Below are 25,144 nucleotides of genomic sequence, written 5' to 3'. Positions count from 1 at the left end.
TATAATGTATACATTTAGTTATACATGTAATGCACAAGTGTACCATATTAATTAATTAAGGAATTATGATGTTAGAACATATTCTGGAAATTGGTTCATTCAGAAATGCTGAAGTTGTCGAATCTCTAGTTCACAAGAGTCAGTGAGTCCGGAGTAGAAACCTCAATTTTACAGAGCAGAATTTTCAAGAAAGTGACTTTGCGGAGAACTTCTGCAGAGAACCTCTGCAGAGGACCTCTGCAGAGGACCTCTGCAAAGTAGCTAAGCTCTCAAGAAAAAGAACCAAAGCACAGAGCAAGTGAATCCATAGCAGAGAGAAGGCTCAGAAACTCAAAACCCCTGCAGCCATTCATAAGTATACACACAGCCTCTTTCCTTCCCCTGTCCCCTCTGAATGACTTGTTCTTCTGGCTACTTCTGATAGGTGCCAACTTCTTCTCTTTTAGCAGGTGGTTTAGGCACTTCATGTTGGCAGGGAGGGCAGAAAGCTTGATGGTGGGGCAGGGATATTGCCTGTAGCCCCATCTACTCGACACAATTATATGCCCCTCAAAGCCTTATATGAATTACTGTCAGCACAGCACACTCGTGGTTTGGGCCAGGGGCTCCCAGGTTAACTTTGGGGGGTAGCTATTCTTTTCTGCTAGCCAGCTGGAAGACACAACATTACCATGCTAATAAAAGAAAGCTCATTTTTAATCTGGGCAATTAAACTTAACCATCTTCAGTGCTCACTATCCTTAATTTCCTCTAAATTAATGAATTTATACAATGAATTTCATTTTGAAGCCACGATATTGCCATTTATTTTTGCTGCAACCAAACTAACATGAGCATCCCTCTGGAATGATTACTTTTATGCTGTTATTAATTTTGTATCTTTTTGACTGCTTTGCCCTTTTAACTTTTTCAGTCCCCCCCCCCCAGCAAACGTATAATGTTTACAAGTAACTCAGAGAGCAAACAGCATAAATACTATCTTGTGAAGAAAATCTCTTTCACAAAATCTGAACAAATTGGGGCAAACCCATGACTTTCAATTTGGGGCTTTGTTCGTTTCACAAAATATGCATCTTGTGTAATATTTGACCTGTATGGTCCAGGCTAGCCTCATCTCATTAGATCTCAGGAGCTAAGCAAGGTCAGCCCTGGTTATTTCTTGGATGAGAGACCACCAAGGAGGTCAGAAGAACATAGGAAAGACTATGTTGGATCAGACCAAGGTCCATCAAGTCCAGCAATCTGTTGTAACTTCAGCTCTTGCATTTTTTTGATGTTACGCATCACTGCTCCAGCAGTAAGGTAGGAATGTTTGGAGAGATCTTGCCTGCCTCTGAGCATTTACAGAGTAAAATTCTGAGACTTTGCAGAACCTCCCTTCCTGCTCCTCCGCTCTTCATATTTCTGTTTTGGTCAAAACAGAATGGTTTCGAAACAGACTTCAAATTTCAAAAAAGAGGAAAAGAAATGGACTGTTGGATTTCAGAGAGAAATTGTATAGAGAAGAATTGAGATAATCCTTATTAATTAGAGAAAATTTTAGTTCTGCTGAGAATGCTACACATTGATTTTAGTGGACTGGTGTTTCACTGGGTCAGTATGGACTTCCTTTGTCATTGTATTTAGTAAGGTTTTCATTGTCTTATTTGTGACCTGCTATTGTAAATTGATTTGGAAGCCTTCATAAAAGAAAGCATGATTGCAATTGAAGGGTAAGTAAATAATAAATAAAAACTGGGGTTGAGGGTGCTACTGCAGGTTCAGTAAACAATTACTACTTTACTTAGTTGACTCCAGTAGGAAATATTTAAGTTTCTTTCGTAGCTTCCTTTTAAGGTGGAAAATATGTATGGCTACAGGTTTCCTATACTTTGGTCAGCAGAGAACAAGGGTGAATGCAGAGGGAAGGCAGTAGGTTTTTCACTGGCAAAAAAAAACAATGAGGAGTTCCCTAGGGTTGCCAACCTCCAGGTACTAGCTGAAGATCACCTGCTATTACAACTGATCTCCAGCCAATAGAGAAAATCACCTGGAGAAAATGGCCACTTTGGTAATTGGACTCTACAGCATTGAAGTTCCTCCCCTCCCCAAACCCCAACCTCCTCAGGCTGTGCCCCAAAAACCTCCCACTGGTGGAGAAGAAGGACCTGGCAACCCCATGTGACCACCAACAAGGCCAGGTTGGAGATAATAGGATTTTCATGGTGCATTCCTATTCTCTCCAGGATCAGAGGAGCATGCCTACTATATTAGGTGCTTTGGAACACAGGCAGGATAATATTGCTGCAGTTGTCTTGTTTGTAGGCTTCCTACAGGCCACTGTGTGAACAGACTGCTGGACTTGATGGACCTCGGTCTTATCCAGAATGGCCTTTCTTATGTTCTTATGTTCATGGACAAAAGCAATGTGGGATGGGGTCTATGCTAAGGAGGGGAACTGGGTGAGATTGAGTAAAATGATGGGTGGATCCAACCCAGAGAGTTCAAATGCATTATGGAGAGGGGTGAGATGCTGTTGTTTCACACAGTGCTACTGAGACCTATGATCAGAACAGCACTCAAAGCTGAAATGATATCATTTAGAGGCACAGTTTATAAAATTAGATACTAGTGATTTCAAATGAATAGTTTCCCCAAATGGGAAAAGGGTATAGCATCAACCATGGTTCCATCCAATACTGGACTGAATGAAAGGATGTCTGGCTCAGGTGGGTAGAGCAAGGAAAACAAGTTGTATTGACCACTTCATGAGAAGAAAGACTATCGAGGGCCACAGGTGAGTCTGCGAGTCTGCCAAAGCAAATGTTTCCATTAAAAATGCCCCAAAAGCATCTTCAATTAGAATTCTTGATCTGCCCAGGATCTGGTGTATTGGCCTTCAGAAACCTCCATGTAATTTCTGTCTCTCGTTTTTCTTATGAATGCTATAAAATGGGGATAGTACATACTGCTCCAGGGAATTATAAGGATTGGTTTGTCAGTCCTTGTAGAATGTCTTGAAAATGTATGGCATTGACTAAGTACTTTTTATATAGCTAGAATTCACTATATATTTGAGACCAATTTGAGCATTCAATAATTCAGAGGGTCTCCTGGGTTTTGTGTGGTTGACTTGTTTATGATATGTGGAACTTCCATTTCCTGGAATAGGAGTGGTCCTGAAGAAGGGTCATTTGAAGGTTGAGGACATAAATTTGTGCAGCTGCTTCTGCTATTGTTGAGCAAAACTAGAAGAACCATGAGACCACTGTTGCAAAACTAGAACCATCAGACCACTGAATTGAGGGAAGGGTGGGGTTGAGAGAGAGGGTACCATCATATCAAAATATCCATTATCAAAAAGCTGGAAGAAACCTAGTACCTCACAGCAGAAACAGCCATAGGGAAAGAAAGAGCATCAGTAAAACAGACATGTGCCAGAAGAAAATTCTCATCTCAAACATTAATGGGATTAGTTAATAGAGTAGAGACAATACACTTTGTGAATGGATTTTACTGTGTAGAATGGCAAAATTCATTTGCAAATGATCACTAAAGTGCACTAAAAGTAGATTGCAAGTGCATCATTCAGCTTGTGGGAAAGCATCCTACAGAGAACTTAAAACAAATACTTTACATACAGCATCCAAAGATCAACTTTAGGTGCACCCAAAGATAACCTAGTGAGGTTTCCCCCACTTTTCTTAATTCAAGTGGTTTGGAAAGTCAGTCTGAGCCAGTGTGGTATAGTGGTCAAGGTCTCTGATTAGGATCTGGGAGATCACTGCTCAAACTTGCACTCTGCCATAAAGCTTGCTGGGTGACTTTAGCCTCACCTACCTCACAGCGCTGTTGTGAAGATAAAAAATGGATGAATTATTTGGAGGAATTTTGCAATAAGATGTCCTAGAATGGTTTGCAATATTTAAGAATGAGCGGGCAGGCCAAGGTTACATTGATCATGTGGACCTAGTCGGGCAGGATCCAAGCTCTCAGCTATTCTATTGCAGCTATCTAGGATTCCTCCAAGGAAGAAAGCCCCAAATATAGTATTTATTGGTTCTTGTAGGTTATCCGGGCTGTGTAACCGTGGTCTTGGAATTTTCTTTCCTGACGTTTCGCCAGCAACTGTGGCAGGCATCTTCAGAGTAGTAACACTGAAGGACAGTGTCTCTCAGTGTCAAGGGTGTAGGAAGAGTAATATATAGTCAGAAAGGGGTTGGGTTTGAGCTGAGTATTGTCCTGCAACTCCAAGAATGAAATCAGAAGGGCCATTGAACCAAACAAAAATCAGAAAACTCAAGAAAAACAGTCTCCCATAGGAAAGGTATTCTTGCCATTTATTAAAGGAGTCACTGATAGGATGGAGAAACTTTTGAAAAAACATAACCTACAAACAGTGTTTAAACCCACCAAGAAAATACAACAAATGCTACGATCAGCAAAAGACAAAAGAGACCCCCTCACCTCTGCAGGAGTATATCGTATACCTTGCAGCTGTGGAGAAGTTTACATCGGGACCACAAAACGCAGCATACAAACAAGGATAAAAGAACATGAAAGATACTGCAGACTTGGCCAACCTGAGAAATCAGCAGTGGCTGAACATGGACTGACACAAACAGGACACAGGGTCTTATTCCAAGACACTGAAAGACTGGACAATTCTACCAACTATTTTGTCAGATTGCACAGAGAAGCCATTGAAATTCATAAACATCAGCACAACTTTAACAGAAAAGAGGAGAGTTTAAGAATGAATAAGGCTTGGCTTCCTGCCCTGAAAAACCTCCAGACAAAGACAACATTCAACAATAGCCATACAGATTAGTTTTGGATTACACACATTAACAGATCACTTCAGGATACAATGGTTCCATATTAACATACCATACCCTCATTAGCACATTATCTTGATACTTACAGGACAATACTTTTGCAGGACAATACTCAGCTCAAACCCAACCCCTTTCTGACTATATATTACTCTTCCTACACCCTTGACACTGAGAGACACTGTCCTTCAGTGTTACTACTCTGAAGATGCCTGCCACAGTTGCTGGCGAAACGTCAGGAAAGAAAATTCCAAGACCACGGTTACACAGCCCGGATAACCTACAAGAACCAATGAACTCTGACCGTGAAAGCCTTCGACAATATAGTATTTATTTATCTAAAATATTTATTTGCTGCCTTTCTTCCTACAGAGCGAAAGGCTGCTTACTATATTAATAAAATACATTAATACATAAAAACCAAAATTTAAAAATAACAATTTAAGACTCCTTTAATTAAAAAGTCTTCAGCTACCTCCTAAAGATTGAAAGTGAGGGGGCCGCTGAAAAGACCCTCCCTCCTGTACCCACCGAACGAGCATCTTTGATTGATGGGCCTCTCCCTGTGATTTTAATTCCTGGGCAGGAACACATGGGAGAAGATGGGCTGGTCCCAAGCCATGTAACCAACGCCTTGAATTGGGCTCAGGAGTGGAATGGTAGCCAGTGTAGTGGAGCACGGAAAGAAATGTTTATTCTGATAGGTTAATAACCCCTACTAGGGTTGCCAAGTCCCTCTTCACCACCGGTGGGAGGTTTTTGGGGTGGAGCCAGAAGAGGGTGGGGCTTGAGGAGGGGAAGGACTTCAGTGCCATAGAGTCCAATTGCCAAAGCGGCCATTTTCTCCAGGGGAACTAATCTCTATCAGCTGGAGATCAGTTGTAATAGCAGGAGATCTCCAGCTGCCACCTAGAGGCTGGCAACTCTAACCTCTACCCCCACCATACTCTGATATACTTATTATGAAAGTTATGCAATGTGTATGTAAAGCATTCTTCAAAATGGCCCAAATATCAATTTACTATCTCAGGTGCCATGGAAGTTTCCAAGGCTATCTTTTCTTATTTGCCAATAGAACTTTCCATTAAACATAAAATAGATTTTCTTAAGAGTGATGTCAGAGAGTGCTACCAGAAAAGAGGTGGAGGGACACTCATCATGTCTCTTATAAAGTATATTTTCCATTATAGATAATGACCCCTCTTGTGGAAAATTTGTATATAGGAATATATACTATAGAATATAGGCAAAGGAGCATTGTTAATTAATAATACCATTATTAATTAAGCATTTTTGTACAGGCTCAGAAGTTCTGTCTATTTAAAGATGTTTTATCATTGGTTCTTGTAGGTTATCCGGGCTGTGTAACCGTGGTCTTGGAATTTTCTTTCCTGACGTTTCGCCAGCAACTGTGGCAGGCATCTTCAGAGCAGTAACACTGAAGGACAGTGTCTCTCAGTGTCAAGGGTATAGGAAGAGTAATATATAGTCAGAAAGGGGTTGGGTTTGAGCTGAGTATTGTCCTGCAAAAGTAATGTGCTAATCATTGTCCTGTAAGTATCAAGATAATGTGCTAATGAGGGTATGGTATGTTAATATGGAACCATTGTATCCTGAAGTGATCTGTTAATCTGCATGGCTATTGTTGAATGTTGTCTTTGTTAGTCTGGAGGTTTTTTAGAACAGGAAGCCAAGCCTTATTCATTCTTAAACTCTCCTCTTTTCTGTTAAAGTTGTGCTGATGTTGTGCAATCTGACAAAATAGTTGGTAGAATTGTCCAGTCTTTCAGTGTCTTGGAATAAGACCCTGTGTCCTGTTTGTGTCAGTCCATGTTCAGCCACTGCTGATTTCTCAGGTTGGCCAAGTCTGCAGTATCTTTCATGTTCTTTTATCCTTGTTTGTATGCTGCGTTTTGTGGTCCCGATGTAAACTTCTCCACAGCTGCAAGGTATACGATATACTCCTGCAGAGGTGAGGGGGTCTCTTTTGGCTTCCTGTTCTAAAAAACCTCCAGACTAACAAAGACAACATTCAACAATAGCCATGCAGATTAGCTTTGGATTACACACATTAACAGATCACTTCAGGATACAATGGTTCCATATTAACATACCATACCCTCATTAGCACATTATCTTGATACTTACAGGACAATGATTGGCACATTACTTTTGCAGGACAATACTCAGCTCAAACCCAACCCCTTTCTGACTATATATTACTCTTCCTACACCCTTGACACTGAGTGACACTGTCCTTCAGTGTTACTACTCTGAAGATGCCTGCCACAGTTGCTGGCGAAAAGTCAGGAAAGAAAATTCCAAGACCACGGTTACACAGCCCGGATAACCTACAAGAACCAATGAACTCTGACCATGAAAGCCTTCGACAATGTTTTATCATTGTTTTGATTTTTTTTAACAATTAAGAGAAAGCAAAAAGATATTTGTTAACCTTTTATCTTTCATTTTTTGACAGATGTATAGACTCCTCTGAGAAAGCCCAATGTGAAAAAGTGTAGAGGTTATTAACATATTGGGATAAATTTTCTTCCCACTATCTTTCTAGTAACCCACAGAACCTCTGTCTTCTCAGGATTAAGTTTCAGCTTGTTCACCTTCATGCAGCCCATTACTGACTCCAAGCACCAGTGCAGAACATCAGTAACATCCTTGGAATTAGGATGTAAATGAAAGGTAGAGCTGGGTGTCATCTGCATATTGGTGACACCGCAGGCCAAACCTCCTGATGACCTCTACCAGCAGCTTCATGTAGATATAAACTAGCACCGAGGATAAGACTGAACCCTGTGGAACCTCCAAGGTCAAAGGCCATAAAGTAGGGCAGGAATCCCCCTGCACCACCTTCTGAGACCGCCCCCTCAAATAGGACTGAAACCACTGGTGCCTCCTAGTCCCAGTGCCTAGTCTCAGCTTGGTAGGATATTATGGTTGATAGCATTGAAGGCTAGGGGTGTGTATTCAGCTAAAGTCAAACCGGAAAAACCTGGGAAAAAATTGATATTTCCCCGGGGGGGGGGTATCAGCAAAAAAAAAAAAAAATGGTGGCAATCAAGGGTGCCGAAAAAGCTGATCCAAATAATATGTGGAGGTCTGAGCTGGCAAGCAGCATGGATCTGAACGTTCCTGTGTTCAGGCTGTGTTCGGGCTGTTTTCAGGCTTGAACCACCACATGGAGGTGTAAGCTTGCAGGCAGTGTGTATCTGAATACAGATGCTTTCATATCCTCGCTGTTTGCCGGCTCAGACCTCCACATGGAGGTCCAAGCCCTCAGGCATTGGGGATCTGAACGCAAGTTCAGTTCTGTGCCTGTATTTATCAGGTTCATGTTTAATAAACCTGCAATTTATCAACTTTTTCAAAAAAGCCAAATCTAGTATTTTTTCATATTTTTTGAAAAATTCAGGTTTATTAAACTGGAACCTGAAAAATACCGAAAAAGGTGCACATCCCTATTGAAGGCCACTAAGAGATCCAGCAGTACAAGCAGGATCACATTCCTCCTGTCTAGTTCTTGGTAGAAGTCATCAACTAGGACAACCAAATCAGTCTTTGTTCTAAAACTTGGCCTGAAGCCAAATTGAATTGAGTCCAGATAATCAGTGTCTTTTAAGAACCCCTGGAGCTGAGAAGCAACCACCTGCTCAAGCACCTTGCCCAAAAATGGAAGATCGACCAGCCAGAAATTCTCCAGTGTCTTCAGGAAAGGACTGTGTAAACTACAGAAAAGAAGCATTTTTAGGACTTTCTCTGGTATGGCAAAACACAGAAATCTTGACAGGCATAATACCAGTAAAGATGGTATAATATCAAAAATCCTCATCTTCAGTATCAGTGTCAGGCATGGATCAATAACTTCTCTCCTTTAATCAATAGGTCTCATAGGGCACTGGGTTTTGACTTACATTGGCTCCAAGTTAGTGAAAACAGACCTACTATTTGGCGTGGTAATCCTACATACTTTCATGTGCTTATGGAAGTGTTGTCTTCTATATATTGTCATTTTAAATGTTTAAACTGTTTGGTTGCTTTCGCATTATACTCTTCAATAACATGTTATGATCAACAGAGATATGATTCAACTGGAGAACATAACAGTAGGAAAATCTACACAATGACCTATTTTTTTTTCTCTCCAATGAGCCACTGTTTTTTCAAGTTAGGCCAAAAGAGAATGAGCTTCAAGCTGTAACAATTTTTTAAATTATCCCTGGATGTGCCCTTCATGGGTCAAAGCTAGGGAGACATTCCTAAGGGATAGTGTTTAACAAATATTTTAATTACTATTCTGCATATCATTCATGGGTCAGTGGTGAAGAAAGGCTCTTTGGGAGTCAGTCTGACATGCACAGAACATTCACAGAGTGAGTTGGTGTATGAAGTTGGAGCCAAAGTTTTTAATTTAATAGGTATGCCTGAAAGCCCATATCACTCTGGGGCATGATTCTCTCCTTCATCATCGTGACAGAACAGTGTTGATGTTAGAAGAAACCTCTTTGTCTATTGTTCATTTTGTTCAAAGGCAAGCCAATCAAAGAAAATGGTGTTGAATTTTAACCTTCCATTCATAAGGTTCTGTTATTACAAATACAGCAGGAATGATGCCAAGGTTCTCTGAACTAACTTGGGCAAGAAGAAGAAAAAGGAGGAGAAGGAGGAAGAGGAGGAGAAGAGTTGGTTTTTATATGCCAACTTTCCCTACCTTTTAAGGAGATTCAAACTGGCTTACAATCTCCTTCCCTTCCTCTCCCCACAACAGACACCTTATGCGGTAGGTGGGGCTGCGAGAGTTTGGAGAGAACTGTGACTAGTCACCCAGCTGGGTTCCAAATGTCCATGAAGTCCTAAGCATTTAATATTTCAGACAGAAATAGCTTTAATGAAGAAGAGTTGGTTTTTATACCCCACTTTGCTCCACCTTAAGGAGTCTCAAACCAGCTTACAATCACCTTCCCTTCCTCTACCCACAATAGACACCTTGTGAGGTAGGTGGAACTGAGAGAGTTCTGGGAGAACAATGACTAGGGCTGTGAAAAAAAAATTCAGTAAATTTCGGGTTTATAGGGCCCGATATTTTTTTCAGGAAACCTGAAATAAGCTGAATACCCATACCAGTAAATATGGGCATTCAGCTTATTTTGGGGTTTCCTGAAAAAATTCAGCCCGGGTGTGTGTGTCATTTTTTGAGGTAGAGCCCCCAAATTCACAGCATAGCTTGAAGGGATTGTCCTTGCACAAATTACAAAGTTTGGTGAAGATTGGGACAGGGGGTCCGATTTTATGGTGTTTGGAAGGGGTCACCCCCTCTCCTCCATAGACAATCATTGAGAAGTTTGTCTGTGGAGGGGGGCAGCCCCTTCTGGACCCCATAAATTTGGACCCCCAACCCAATCTTCACCAAACTTCGAGGGTCGTGCAAGGAGAGTTCCTTCAAGCTACTCTGTGAATTTGGGGGCTCTACCTCCAAAAATGCCCCCCAGGAGAATTTTAAATATACTTACCTTTTTAGACTTGTTGTCAGTAATGGCTGCTGGTCTGCTTCCTCCCTCCCTCATGGTCGATTGCAAGGTTGCTGTTAATTATGGGAAACTGAGTTTTCCCACACTTGTAATGGCCACTTCCTTCCTTCCTTCCTTAAGGGGAGGGACTTCAATGCCATAGAGTCCAATAGCCAAAGCGGCCATTTTCTCCAGGGCTGATCTCTATTGGCTGGAGATCAGTTGTAATAGCAGGAGATCTCCAGCTATTACCTGGAGGCTGGCAACCCTAGTTCCATGTTCAGTGAGACTTGAATCTGAAGTACACCTTAGCATTTTCAAATGATTCCCAGAATACGGTGACTGTTAAAAGTCAACAGAATCCTTTTCCCCCTTCAGAATCCATCATCAATAAAATGGAAATAACTATGGGATAGTCAAAGAGTTGTAGGAAAGATGACTGAAATAATGAAATTTCTGATCCGTTTCTTCTGGCTATTTCACATGTATATACACATCACTTGATTTCTCATCATTTGACGGCTTGAAGCGGAATGTTTGAACTGCCCCCGTTGAAAATAATTGAATCAGAGGTGATGTGAAGTGATTTCAAAGTTCTTATGGTACTGGAACAGCTCATCATAACGGGTTGCACCCCCCCCCCCAAAGTGTTCCTATAGATCAGTGGTTCCCAACCTTTTTTTGACCAGGGACCACTAGGACTTTTTTGTTCGGTGCAGGGACCCCAAGGTTCAAAATAAAAATGCTGAGAATTTGAAAAGAAACTTTAATCATAACTGTTAGTTAAACATTAGAATAATATTTGAATATATTTTTATAATAGAGAACTTTTGAAAATATTAATTTATTATGGGTTTATAACTTTGTTTCGCGGACCTTAATTTAGTTCTCGCGGCCCCCTGGGGGTCCATGGATCCCTGGTTGGGAACCAGTGCTATAGATGAAAGAATTTCTGCCCACAGAGAACATCTTTCTCACCTCAGCCCCATGGCAGCCTGAAATGCCCCTAAAATGCTCTTCCTGTGGAACATGGGACTCCCAGGAACAGAATTTTGGGGCATTTTAGGCTACCATAAGAGATGGGAGGTGAGAAAGTCATACTGCATGGGTGGAAATCCTTGCACCCTCAAATAACCCCAGTTTGTGTGCCAAAATTGAGCACTTGAAAAAGGGTTCTGGTACTAGAAATGATTATGAATTCAAGCATAATTTGATTATCAAATTCTGAAAAAAGATTGAAGGCCCCGCTCTTCTTTCACTTCAAATTCTGGTTTTCCTTTGCTGTTTTTAGTTGGGGTTGCTCAAATATTCTGAGATGGGATGCATTAAGAATTCTTAAACTGTCATGTATAGATATTCTGATGGAAACTTCTTTCATTTTAAAATATCCTAACATTTATTATATGTGACATCACACCGATATTGTGATTAAATTAAAATTTTAAATTTGGTTTGGAACTAGAGATAGCTTGGACATGGTCTGGAAATCAAGCACTAACCATAATTTTACCCCAATACAAAGAACATAGCAAACTATGGTTAGTGAAAACCAGAAAACAGAGAAGGAAACAGAACTCCATATATGTGGGAGGAATATGGAATCATGTGATTCTCTCGACAGTAAAACCATCATTTGATGTTATGTTTTGAGCTAGTGTGTCTGAGATCTGTCAAGTCTTCATATCTTTTGTTTGAGAATATAGTATGGATTTTCTAAACAAATTCCTTTGTCAGATTATATAGCTTTTGATGAATGTCAGAAAAAGAGGTCAAGATAGATTTTTCCAGTTAGCTAACAGTTTAAAAAATGCAGTTGACAATATGAAAAGGCTTCATTGTCTTGTCAAATGTATTTATGTCTGACAGTCTTGGTTGCAGACAAACAGGATGGTGGCAGTATTATTGTTACAACAAACCCTGACAGTTTCGAAAGCTTATTTCTGGATAATAAATTATTTCCCATAACATGCTTCTTAAGATTCCATTTGTGGCTTTCAGCTCTGAAAACTACCTCAAGATTTAATAAATAGGCCCATTATGTGAAAACTACTTATGGTTTGGCAGATAATCCCTGCTGTAAGTGTCAGCCATCAGCAAATGTGCAATTATATGCAATAGTTTTGACTCTTTGTGACAGCAATGTTAAGGAGCAGTTAACAAACTTGCACAAAATTATCTTTAAGAAAAGCCTTTGTTGGTAAAAATAGGAAAGGCAAAAAATAGAATTTTTCTTAAACGGATACAGCTGGAAGATTCATTATAGGATTTTTTCCAAAAACTGATAGGATACAGAACAGACATAGGTGCAGGTATAAATAGATTGTTATCAATATATATGGCAGTGCAAAGAGAAATAGTTCATATACAAAGGCCAATTGCAGACGCAGGCTCTCTGCAAACCAACAAGTTTAGAACTAGCCAGTTTTTCCAGTGGTCAAGATGGGATGAGAGGATCCCCTCTGACCATCAAAAAAGGTATGCTGTACTTGAGTGCAAGGCAGTGAAAGTTGTAGGATTTGCATGGAAAAACACTGTGTGAGATGGGGGCTTCAGTAAGGAGATGAATAAGATGAGGGTAAAATAAGATAAGGGTAGATGAAAAAGCTGGCTGGATCCAACTCATGGTTTGTAAATTGGGACCCAGCCTACAAAACCAGCACTGCCCCTCCATTCCCTCGATAGTCCTAACCTCTATCAGGTTCTTCCTTCACTTCTCATGTCAACTTTGACCATAGCTTGGAGTTATATCTGTACCAGTACTAACCATAGCAAATACTAAGTAGGCTTTCTGCCTTAACTGGAGCTTGAAATCAGGACATGAACTGGGCTCACAAATCCATAACCCCGGGTGGCATAATCCTGGTTTGCATTTGTGCAGATGTGACTCTAAACACAATGGATTAACTCTGATGGGAGTGTTCCTCAAGGTTTGAAGACCTCATTGCTTTGTTAGGGTTGCCAACCTTAAGGTGGCAGCTGGCGAACTCCTGCTATTACAACTGATCTCCAGCAGATAGAGATCACTTCACCTGGTGAAAATGGCCGCTTTGGCAATTGGATTCTATGGCACTGAAGTTCCCCCCTCCCCAAACCCCACCCTCCTGAGCCTCCGCCCCAAAAACCTCCCGCCGGTGGCGAAGAGGGACCTGGCAACCCTATGCTTTGTAGAGCAGAGATAACACATTAACTTGCTCACTCTTCTCTGTTATTTCTTGCTCCCCAATTGCACACTTTTAAAGCTATTATTGTAAGCCACTTTGAACCATGAGGAAAGGTGGGATAGAAATATTTTAACAAATAAATAAAACATCCTCAGTTCCCAAGTTTCAGCTATACCATCTTTGGATTGGCTCACATATTATATTGAGGCAGCTTTTTAAACTTGGGAATCATATTTGTATCATGTGTTCCAATTATAGTTACTATTGTGGTTACCAAAATGGATCTCTCAGTAAAATGCATTGAAGATACTTGTCTTAAATTAAAGAACACTGCAAATGCCTTGCAGTCCAACAGTTCACATTACAACCTTGGCACCCAAATGTCATTTGATGTGACTTACCTAGTTTACTAATATGTCAAATCTTCCTGCCCCCAAGTCACAGTATGATAACGTTTAGGCTCATTGATAAGTCAGCATCAACTTCATTCCTAAATATATCTTGTCAGTCTCAAGATGATCCCTCACAAGAATTCCCAAAGCGCATGTATAAACAAAGAAGCTGTCTTTCTTTGGAAAGTCTTTAGAAAGACAATATGGAATTTAGAGAGGTCTCTATTGGTATGATGTTGAGCCACAGGAATCCTATAAAGCAGGGTGTGAAGCAGAACACAGGATCCCATGGGGCTGGGACCCAAGGGAACTCATCAGAACAGGTACCAAGAGAAGGGATAGTAGGCAAGGTTAATCCTAATTCTTGTGCAAACAAAGCTTGAGCTTTTATAGCCCTACCAGTTTAGATGAAACTAGCAGGCTGCCAGTGTCGGCTGGAACTCCCTGCAGGCTGGGAGAGCATTATAGTTCTGGGAAACTTGGCATTTTAGTCTTAAGTCGTTCACCACAAGGGGCAGTAGAGTGCCCCTCTGAGTGCTTCTGGTTCTGGTCCTAAGGGCTCCTGATATCCAGCCTCCCAGTAACATATTCCTTTTGTTTAGGGTTGCCAATCTCCAGGTACTACCTGGAGATCTTCTGCTATTACAATGGATCTCCAGCTGATATAGATCTGTTCCCCTGGAGAAAATGTCCACTTTGGCAATTGGACTCTATGGCATTGAAGTCCCTCCTCAAACCCTGCCCTCCTCAGGCTCTGCCCTAAAAACCTCCCGCCGGTGATGAAGAGGGACCTGGCAACCCTACTTTTGTTGGGAAATTGGTGCCAAGGGAGCCTGGGATTGTTTAGGCTCCCTCCATTGGGTCTTTCAAATGCTGTCTCCTATTCTCACAAGTTGGGAATTAGGAGAGTTCAATGACAATGGGAAGCTTGGGAGACTACCTGTGAGAACTTGAAGACCAACAAAGACTGGTTTTGAAGAAGCTAGGCTTGCTACGTTGAAACCCAGATATCACACCCATTTCCTTAATTATATACAGCTGCCCACCTTCTTCTCGGTTCCACCTGAGCATTCTCCTATGGGAAGATCTGACTAGGAAAAGACGCTGCCATTATTTTCCTTTGCTGCTGACTAGCTCTTAATAAACACACAGAGATACAATTTCTGGATCATGACTGGCAGCCTTACAAGTATCAGTTGAGTGTTCTCTACAAAACATATCAGAAATACTTTACATCACTTCACAGCAGAAAACACGTTGTTGTAATTATAATGAATCATAACTAGCTGGTTTTAGGGGGCAGGTTACTTAATTTAACAGGGCTGAGGGAACCCTCAGTAAAGGTGAATGGAAAAGATCAGAAATCATTACAAAAAAAAGGTTACAATTATCTGACTTGCTATAAGGAGAAGAACTACTTTACAGGCATGTGAAATTGGGTGTTTAGGGTTCAGGAAGGTTGCCAGAATATCAGATAATCTTTCAGAATCAGTACCATAATATACAAGGACAAAAGGTCTCTCCAAGAAACTAACAGAATATAATTTAAACCTTTTGAAAGGAAGCAATGTTTCCTCACAGCTTGTGACAGCCTGCAGAATTCATTACCTTAGGAGGTCAGAATCCAATATTGTACACATTGTAAAAGTCCTTTATAATTTGATGACCAAAACTAATATTTCTAATTATGAAGTAATTACTTCCTTTGCTCCCGGACAAAATTTCATAGCATATGGTGAACAAAGCCGATTTCCTCAGCAGAGAAATTATAGCTCATCAGTGAGTCTTCTGGGGAGGGGAGGAAAATCCTAGCAGTGAAATCCATCTACGTGTGTACATGTGTCCATATGTAGAAGAAGAGTTGGTTTTTATATGCCGATGTTCTCTACCACTTAAGAATCAAACCGGCTTACCATTACCTTCCCTTCCCCTCCCCACAACAGACACCCTGTGAAGTAGGTGGGGCTGCGAGAGTGTGACTAGCCCAAGGTCACCCAGCTGGCTTCATGTGTAGGAGTGGGGATACAAATCCAGTTCACCAGATTAGCCTCCACTGCTCATGTGGAGGAGTGGGGAAATCAAACCCGGCTCTCCAGAGTCCACCACTCCAAACCACCGTTCTTAACCACTACACCATACTGGCTCTCCACTGATTGTGTCCACACACATATATATTCAGTATTTAATTACCTGGTGTACAAGTCTGGCCTTCATTGGGTACCCCTATTTTGGGACAGGGGAAAAAAGAGACGTTGAAACTATTTGTCTCCTGGCTTGGGCAGTGCAAGTATTGCAGCTTCAGGATTAGGGATGTTTCTAAGGAGAGCCAGTGTGTTGTAGTGGTTAAGAGTGGTGGACTCTAATCTGGAAAACCGGGTTTGATTCCCCGCTCCTCCACATGAGCAGCGGACTCTGATCTAGCAAACCAGGTTGGTTTCCCCACTCCTACACATGAAGCCAGCTAGGTGACTAGTCACAGTTCTCTCCAAACTCTCTCAGCCCCACCTACCTCACAAGGTGTCTGTTGTGGGGAGAGGAAGGGAAGGAGATTGTAAGCTGATTTGATTTGCCTTAAAAGGTAGAGAAAAGTTGGCATATAAAAACCAACTCTTCTTCTCCTGAGCAACTATCAGTAGTTATATGGCAACTATTTGCTTCCTCAAATGATTTGGGTGTTTTAGCCAGGTAAGAACTTCGAAATTTACCTCAAAATTTGCTTTAGGCAAAACTCAGTAACAGTTCGGGATATGTGGAACCCTCCTGAGAAGCTACGATTGTTTTATCAAAACTAATTTTTTTTTTGCTTATCTTTAAATCCTTTGGATGTTTTTCCAAATCCATCTGAAATTTTGCTTTAGGCAAAACCCCCTGGCAACTATGTTCGAGATAGCAAAGTCAGATCTGTTCCAAAGGTAGTGAGCGTTTTGCTTCAAACAAAGAAAATCCTTCCAAAAATGAGAAGCAAACAAAGGCGAGGCCTGGTGTATGTGAAAATGTAGACGCGTTTTGCCTCATTTGCGAGGGTGACAATCACAGGCAGCCTTGGTTGTGTTTCACAGTGATACCAACAGTCTATTGCAAGCCTGCTTTGAGAAAACAAAACGTCAATCAAAGGAAAATGATGTCCTGAAAGAGAAGAGATGACAGGAGTGCTCTCAGCTGGAAAACCATGTGACTGGGAGCCCCTCCTGAGCTGCCAACACAAAGACCCCGAGGAGGCTGCCAAGAAGTCAGGCATTGCTGCCAAGGGGACAAAACAACAACAGTCTTTTCCCCAGATGTGTCCTAGGACTGCCGTTCCAAGAACGGCGGAGAAAATGTTTCAATCTGCTAAGAAAATGGTCTCCCCCCAAGGTGTTTTGTTTGATTTACCAAAAAAAGAGGAAAAGCAGTCTGAAAATATTTCAGTTCAAGGGAGGAGAAGGTCGCTATTTTGCAAATGCTTCTTTCAGGACTTAAAAAGTCAACATGAGTTTTTCCCAAGTGGCGGAGGTATAGGGTTGCCAGGTCTGGGTTCGCCACCAGCAGGAGGTTTGGGGGCGGAGCCTGAGGAGGGTGGGATTTGGAGGGCGGAGGGACTTTGGTGCCATAGAGTCCAATTGCCAAAGTGGCCATTGTCTGCAGGTGAGCTGACCTCTATCGCCTAGAGGTCGGCAGTAATAGCTGTTGATCTCCAGCTAGTACCATGTGACGTTAGACTGTAATGTTTGTGGTGAGGAGAGCCAGCGTGGTGGTTAAGAACGGTGGTGTGGTTAAGAACATAGTGGTTAAGAACGGTGGTGTGGAGCGGTGGAGTCTGAACTGGAGAACCGGGTTTGATTCTCCACTCCTTCACATGAGTGACAGACGTTAATCTGGTGAACTGGATTTGTTTCCCCACTCCTATACACGAAGCTAGTTGGGTGACCTTGGGCAAGTCATGCTCTCTCAGCCTCACCTACCTCACAGGGTGTCTGTTGTGGGGAGGGGAAGGTTGTAAGCCGGTTTGATTCTCCCTTAAGTGGCAGAGAAAGTCGGCATATAAAAACCAACTCTTCTTCTTCTTCTTTGTCGACATGTATGTTTAGACACTATATAGATTGCTATACATTGGAGTATGTTGTGTATTTCATTATATACTGTTCCATTCTTTAGCCTGATGGTGTTTTCGTTCATACGTTGCTTTTAATAACACTATTTTTCATTTTTGACTTGTTAGTACCTGGAGGTTGGCAACCCTACGGAGGTAGTTTAATGAAAGTTGCTCAGCCTGAGCGCTAAACAGCAACCCATTACTGTGACAATATAATGGCAATGCCACTTGGAAGAGGAGCGTGCATGTGTGGGTGGGTGGGTGTCTGTGCATACACAAAATAGGCCTTTCCCCAACCTCAGTCTTGAAGATAACAACACAAAAACACCTCTCCTGCCCACCCATACTCACCCACATTTACACCCACTGGCGTCCTGACACTTTAAAAAGCAAAGTGTTTTTATTTATTTTGTGACATATGTTATTGCCTCCTTCACAGTTCATGACACGACGTGACAAAACAGGGAACATGAAAAGTTGTTTGTTCAGTGGGGAAAAGACAGTTTATAGTAGAAAAGTTTCATCTACATTTTTTCTGACATTTTCCCTGGTATGTGATTACTGTGTCGGCAGTGGGATGAATGGTCTGTCAGATTTTTATTTCACTCTTATGGCAAATGTAGTGGCTTCCACTCCGTTTCAACCTCACAACAACTTTGTCGGGTAGGTTATGCTGATAGTGGGCGACTGATTGCAAGATACTTGCTGTGCAATCCTAAGCAGAATTATACTCTTCTAACAGTTCATTCCTGAGCCTCCGGTGGCTGGGGATGGTGTGGATGAGGCGCCGCCGCAGTGCAAACCCAGTTTCCCGGCTAAAAAGCAGGCGCAGCCTCGCTCTAATCCCTGCCAGCCTAACCAGGGCAAAAGGGGACAGGAGGTTGCCTACAGGAAGCCCTGCCCCCCAGAATACCCCGGGAATGCCTCCTGGGACACCGGAACTCCCCCCCCCCCCGAAACACCAGCACAGGCCTTTACGCTGGTGAGAAGGGGCAGAAGGCCCTGTCGGCATCCTGGGGTGGCACTGCCTTGGCAGCACCAGGAGACCAGCATCTGGGCCTCCCCACTGGTGTCGGGGCCACTTACAGCAGCATAAGTAGCCCGGACGCCGGCATGGGGGCCCCCCATGCTGGCACAGCATCTTCCTGGCCTCCTGAGGACTTTTGTTCTCAGAAGTCAGGTATGCACTGTCAGACTTCAAAGGGTGTAACTCCATTTAAGATTACACTGCTAGTGAGCTTCATGGCACAGTGGAGATACCAGTGCCAGGAGGCAACATCAGGGAAAAATCTCAGCCTCTACGTCCTGTTATTGGCCCTTCAGAGTAATTTGTTGGCCACTGTGTGAGATAGGATGTTGGGCTGGCTGTAATACTAGTCTGATCCAGCAGGGCTCTTTTTGCTGTCCCAGGGCTACTAGGGCTTACATCATCGGGGTGTAAACTCTTGTCTTAACCAGTAACTATTAAAGCACACCAATAAACGCTGTACACATTTTTGAATTGGAAAAAGGTTGGCCACAACTCTTTTATTGGCAAACAGCTGTACCAAAGCACATTGGCGTAGCATGGAGGGTTGGATTGAAACATCAGCCAGCCCACCTGCAAACTGAAGTTACCCAGCTCCCAGCGAGCCTGCTGGGAGTAGCAAGGGATGGCGGAGCAGGGAATACACCTGGGCTTGGGTCGCTCGGTAGTTCCCCCGCCACTTGGGTAGAGGCCAACACACCGCCCCTGAGCCAGGCGTCTCGCAACCCATGGCTTCCCCCAAAACCCCTTATGGGGGTCACCCAAAGGGAGGGAAGGGGCACGCAGGCCGCTTCCCCCAGTAAACCAATCCAGCCCCCATGCTTAATCCGCCTAAGTTGTGACAATCATAACTATGACACATGAAAAACAGGGAGGGAGCGTCGGGACAAACTCGGAGATGGACTGAGCCGGCAGCGAGGGAAGCCCAGCTTTAAATGTAGAGCAGGAGGACCAGAGTGAAAACTCCCCTTCTGTGCTGCAAATCCCCACCCACCCCCGGCAACTGCCCACCTCACCCGATGGGCTCCTTTGAACCTCGGGCTTTGATTTGATTGGCTGGGAGCTATGCAGCTCCCGACTCCAATCTGGAGGTTGTTGTGGGACTTGATGGACCTTGGTCTGATCCAGCATGGCTTTTCTTACGTTCTTAACTTATAGCTACATATCAACAGTACCATGAGCTCTCCAGAGTTTCTGGAACATTTTCTCTCTCTATTTTTAGTGGGAACCCAATTGCTTCTAGCTTAGTGCTTTTATGTAGTTCTAAGGGAGGATCATCAATTTGTACATAAGCATACTCTTCACATGTGTATTTTTTCTGTACTGAGCTCTTTGTTTTAGGTACACATGATATTTTAATGGTCAGCTCTAAGAAGTTGTAGTTGAAATTTTAAAAACAGCAATGCTGGTGATGCCTGGAGGGAAGTCATCCATCACACCCACACCTGCCTTTTGATAAGTTAGGTGGCACATCTGAACACCCACACTGCCACCTACCCATTTACCCAAGCCTGGGAGAAAAAACAATATTTTGGGACATGGCTATGTGTCTATAATTGAGGACAGAATGTGATTCCAAAACATACTTTTTCCAAATCACCCATGTTTGTGTAGCTGGGAGGCACCTATTCTAGCCTAGGGATGCACAAACACACACTGGTTCAGCTTGCGCCCTGTTCACCAGTTGAAAACACTGATTTTTCAATGATCAGTTTGTGGGTGTTCAACAGCTTGTTCCACGGTGTCCCTTACTACTCATGCAGTACGGTGAAATCAGCATACACATTCTCGCACAGCCTGACTGAGTTCTATACCCCTCCATCCTTGCTGCATAACTGCTCCACCCAGCAGGCAATTGTTTAAAAAGACAGTCAGACCACTCACAGGTCATATAAATGAGTCAGCAATAAATGCTGTGTTTCAATACAACCCTGCCTTTTGGAGTTCATCTAAATTGCCCTAAGTAACTTCAATGGCTCCTGGTCTGTTTGATCAGCTCCTGGTCTGTTTGATCAGCAGCACGTTTGCACAGGCTCACTTTGTGGGAAATCCAATGCAAACTATTTCAGCAGGCATTCACAGCTTTTCAACACAAACCAAGCAGACTGCATTCTTGGCTCACATCTAACTGCCTCATTTGAATATGGTAAGTTTGACCATCAATAGGCTTGCCAACTGCCCAATGGGGGCAGACAAAAGCCCGTCAATTCAACCAGGCTGCCTGCTGACCCTCAGCTGGGCGGTGGATGGAAGAAGGGAAGCGGGGTGTGTGTGTGCTGTGATTGGCACACGTCAACATCATTTCCGGGTTTACCTGGAAGTGACACAGATGGTCAAGTACTAGTCCCCGAAACTCTATGGAAAGCATAGAGTTTTGGAGGCGAATGCTAAAGCGTCCTTGTCACTTCCGGTGAACCCCACATCGCACAAGTTGAGCACGCCGCTCACGGGCACCAGCCACGCCCCCACAAAGCTCTCACTGGTGGAGAGGAGCGACAGGGCAACCCTAACCACTATTCCCTCCAAGCTTGTCATGGTGCCTTGCTACTTGGTCAAAGATTCCTTACACCATTGTGTCAACAGCTGAGACTGTTGTATTCCTCCTGCTGTATAAAATGATAATATTACATTCTTGATATGAATGCATTCCCATGAAATCAAGTCATATTGCAATTTGATCGCCTGAACTGGCCTTGAGACTTCGGCTAGTTCTAAGTACAAAATTGAAAGTATTATTTAAAGGTTTTGGATTTCTTCAATCTAGTCCTGAGGAACAGTTCAGGCCCCTTTGGTCCATTCAGTTAACATGGCTGTCAGAAATTAACAATTTGCACAGCCAACTTCCTTCAGTGTTTGCTGGAGTGGTCCATGAAAAGGATACTTGTTGGTATCTAAGGTGCTACTGGACTTGAATCTAGCTCTTCTACTGAGGCCAACATGGTTACCCTCCTGAAAATAAGGGTTGTAGTCCTGTCTACATATAAGAACATAAGAAAGGCCCTGCTGGATCAGACCAAAGTCCTTCAAGTCCAGCAGTCATATGAAAGACAGTCAAGCAGTTACATGAGTCTTCCTCTGTTGATTCCTCCTAGATTCCTGTATAGATTCCTCCTAGCTTAATTCATCACATGGGCCATCTAGCATCTTTTTAAAGTTTCTTGAGCATAAAACAGTGTCAGTTCATGTGTGGGAACAGTGCTGGAAGCTTATCTGGGAAATGCTTGTATTTCACAGAACTGTCATTCATGAGCATTTGAACTAGCCAAGGAGCATATCTTTTATCTTAGGTATAGAAATACTGGAGACATTTGCATGGCTTGCTTCCATTAGGAAAACTCATGGTAGTACAGTTAAATACAATATTGTGAGAAGGACATGAACTCCATTTTAAAGTTTAAAGTAGTTTTTGCAGAGTGAAGATGATCTCTGTTCCACAGTAGTAGGGTAGCATACGCATGCAGCTTTCAGAGGCTGTTCAACAGAATTGCTACAGTCGTCTCCAATCTGTTGTGTAAAGTGAACCGCCCCTTCCTGCCAAGAAAGGGGCCATCCATTGTGTGTAATCATATATGCAATAACAACTAATAATACTTATTATATATCGTTTGTATCCAGAATGCTAGTAATTCCGATTTCCAGCATAACATGTGTATTGACCAGCTCCATTGTCCTCCCAGTTTTTGCTGAATCAATTTCATGCATCCCTATTACTTATTCTGTAAGCAGTTTTAGACATGTCAACCTGTCAAATGGAAAGGTATCATAACCTCAATTAGCCATTAGGCTGTCTTTGCAGCAAAAATTGGTTGAACAAAAAAAAAAAAAATGATTTCCACCACAGTACTTCCCAGTTTTCTCAAATGTCAGGTATTCACATTTTTTTAAAAAAAGATTTGCTAGAGCTAGAGTTCCTTTTGACAGATTTGTGCTACTTAAACAAAGATGGGGACATATCATTTCAGGAAAAATGTGGTTTTCCTTTAAGATGAAGCTAGAATGAAAATATTGCTGTCTTGGGTGTGTATCAAGCGCCGTCAAGCCACTTCCAACCTATGGCAACCCTATGAATTAATGCCCTCCAAAATGTCCTATTGTTAACAGCCTTTAAGATGTGATGTGATGTTAAGGCACAGGCAAGCGGCATACAGGGCCTTTGTTCAAGGTTAAAATAACAGCCCTATAAATATGGAGAGAATGTTGTATAAAATGTATATAACAGACTGTCTACACCCATACATATTGGTTTGCACCATAAAGTTGCCAGGCCTCCCATTGTGGCGGGAGGCCTCCAACTAATTGCCCAATACCACTCCAAGTGGTGGTGGGAGAAAAATAAAAATCACTACTGGCCTCTGTGCTACAACCTGGAAGTGACATATTGATGTCAGCGATGTCCCTGACATCACAACCCTCCCATGTCCGCACACCCCCAACCCTCCTGCTGGTTGCCAGGTTCAGCCTGGTAACTCTATCTGGGCCATGAGGTAGACAGAGGGTCTGAGGGAACTTCAGTTCAGGAACCCACAGTTGTGAAAATTCAGTTGGTGGGAACCCACATGATTGCTTTTTCAGTCACCAGTCCCACTCTATAGAACTTGCCCTTTCGTACTGTACTGTGAATGATTTCTTAACCGAAACCCTTCCTGTACCTGTTGAATAGTATTAGAGAAACTTTGTTTTAATGCCAGACAGCCTTTTTTAGTTACACCCCCTCATGCTTTTGAACGTTTTCTACTTCTGCTGGTATTTTAAAATTTTCCTTTGTAAGCTAAGCGGCCTGAGTATTTATTATAAATAGAAAGGCATACATGAACAAACTGCTAAGAGTTCCTACGAATGCACTTTGTAAATACAAAACACATTGATGAATCTTGCAGGAAATCCAGTAAAAATAGTTTAGACTGCAAGATTGAATGAAGACTGCTGATGTACAAAATTAGGGAATAATCTAAACAGGACAGCTCAGAAGTAAGCCCCATGTTGTTCAAAGAGGCTTATTCTCGGGAAAGTGCACTTAGGACTGCAGCTCAAGAGTGTGAACCAGAAAACCCTTGGTTCAAATCACATGTCAAACTCCGCTCAGCACAAATGACTCAGTAATACAAAAAGCATCTATGGATGTTTGGGCGGGGTGGGGGAGCAAGGTTTTAGTGAGAGTTTTAAATTAGCTTGGCTTTTATTGTGATATTAGACTATGGAACATTTTATTCAGCCCAGATTATACTACAGGCCTACAGTGATGGTTTCATAGTAGCTATAAAATAATCTTCCCCTGACCTGGATGGCCCAGGCTAACTGAATCTCATCAAATCTCAGAAACTAAGCAGGGTCGGCCCTGGTTAGTATTTGGATGGGAGACCACCAAGGAATACCAGGGTTGTTATGCAGAGGAAGGCAATGGCAAACCACCTCTGTTCATATCTTGCCTAGGAAACCGTACCGGGTTGCCAAAAACTGGCTGCGACTTGACAGCACTTTACACACACACATGAAATAATCTTGTAGATTGCATCCAACTAATTTTTTCGCTGGAGGAGGGGATCCCATTTGACCACCCAAAAGGCAATCATGGGATCTGCATGGACAAAAGTCATGTGGGGCAGGGACTATGGGGAGGAAAGGAATTAGGTGAGGTTGAATGGAAAACCTGGCTGAATGTACTGATAGGATGTGTGTGATTATGTAACATATTTGTAGCACATAATGCTCAGGGCGCGTGTGTTGAAAGACTAGTTATTCATGCTGGTATATTAGTGTGTGTGCACCAGTCAATGTAATTGCATATCGATGCACTTAGGAAGAGGAATTGGAGAAACGATATCCCAGCATCCCAACCTTATAAACGGCCACTAGATTCAGTCATAAATCTCAGTTCCATTATTATTTGTAATGAGTGATGACATTTCCATTTAGGGAACAAAATGTAGGGCACCGAACTGTAATCAATTAATTGCTGCAATTAATTGAGGACAGCTTTAATTGAAAATTTTAAAAGCATAATACCTGTTAATTGAGAAGCCGTAGACTTCTGTGGTCAAAAAAAAAAAAAGTAAACATGTTTAAGGTGCAGGAAGCTCTCCAACATATAAATAAATAATTAACCTTCTTTTCATATATCAGTCACATCAGGGTGGTTTTTATTTTTTGATGCCCTTTTTC

This window comes from Euleptes europaea, chromosome 8, assembly GCF_029931775.1.
Source record: "Euleptes europaea isolate rEulEur1 chromosome 8, rEulEur1.hap1, whole genome shotgun sequence".
Taxonomy (NCBI): Eukaryota; Metazoa; Chordata; class Lepidosauria; order Squamata; family Sphaerodactylidae; genus Euleptes; species Euleptes europaea.
The sequence above is the reverse complement of the archived record's forward strand: the minus strand, read 5'-3'. Positions refer to the sequence as shown.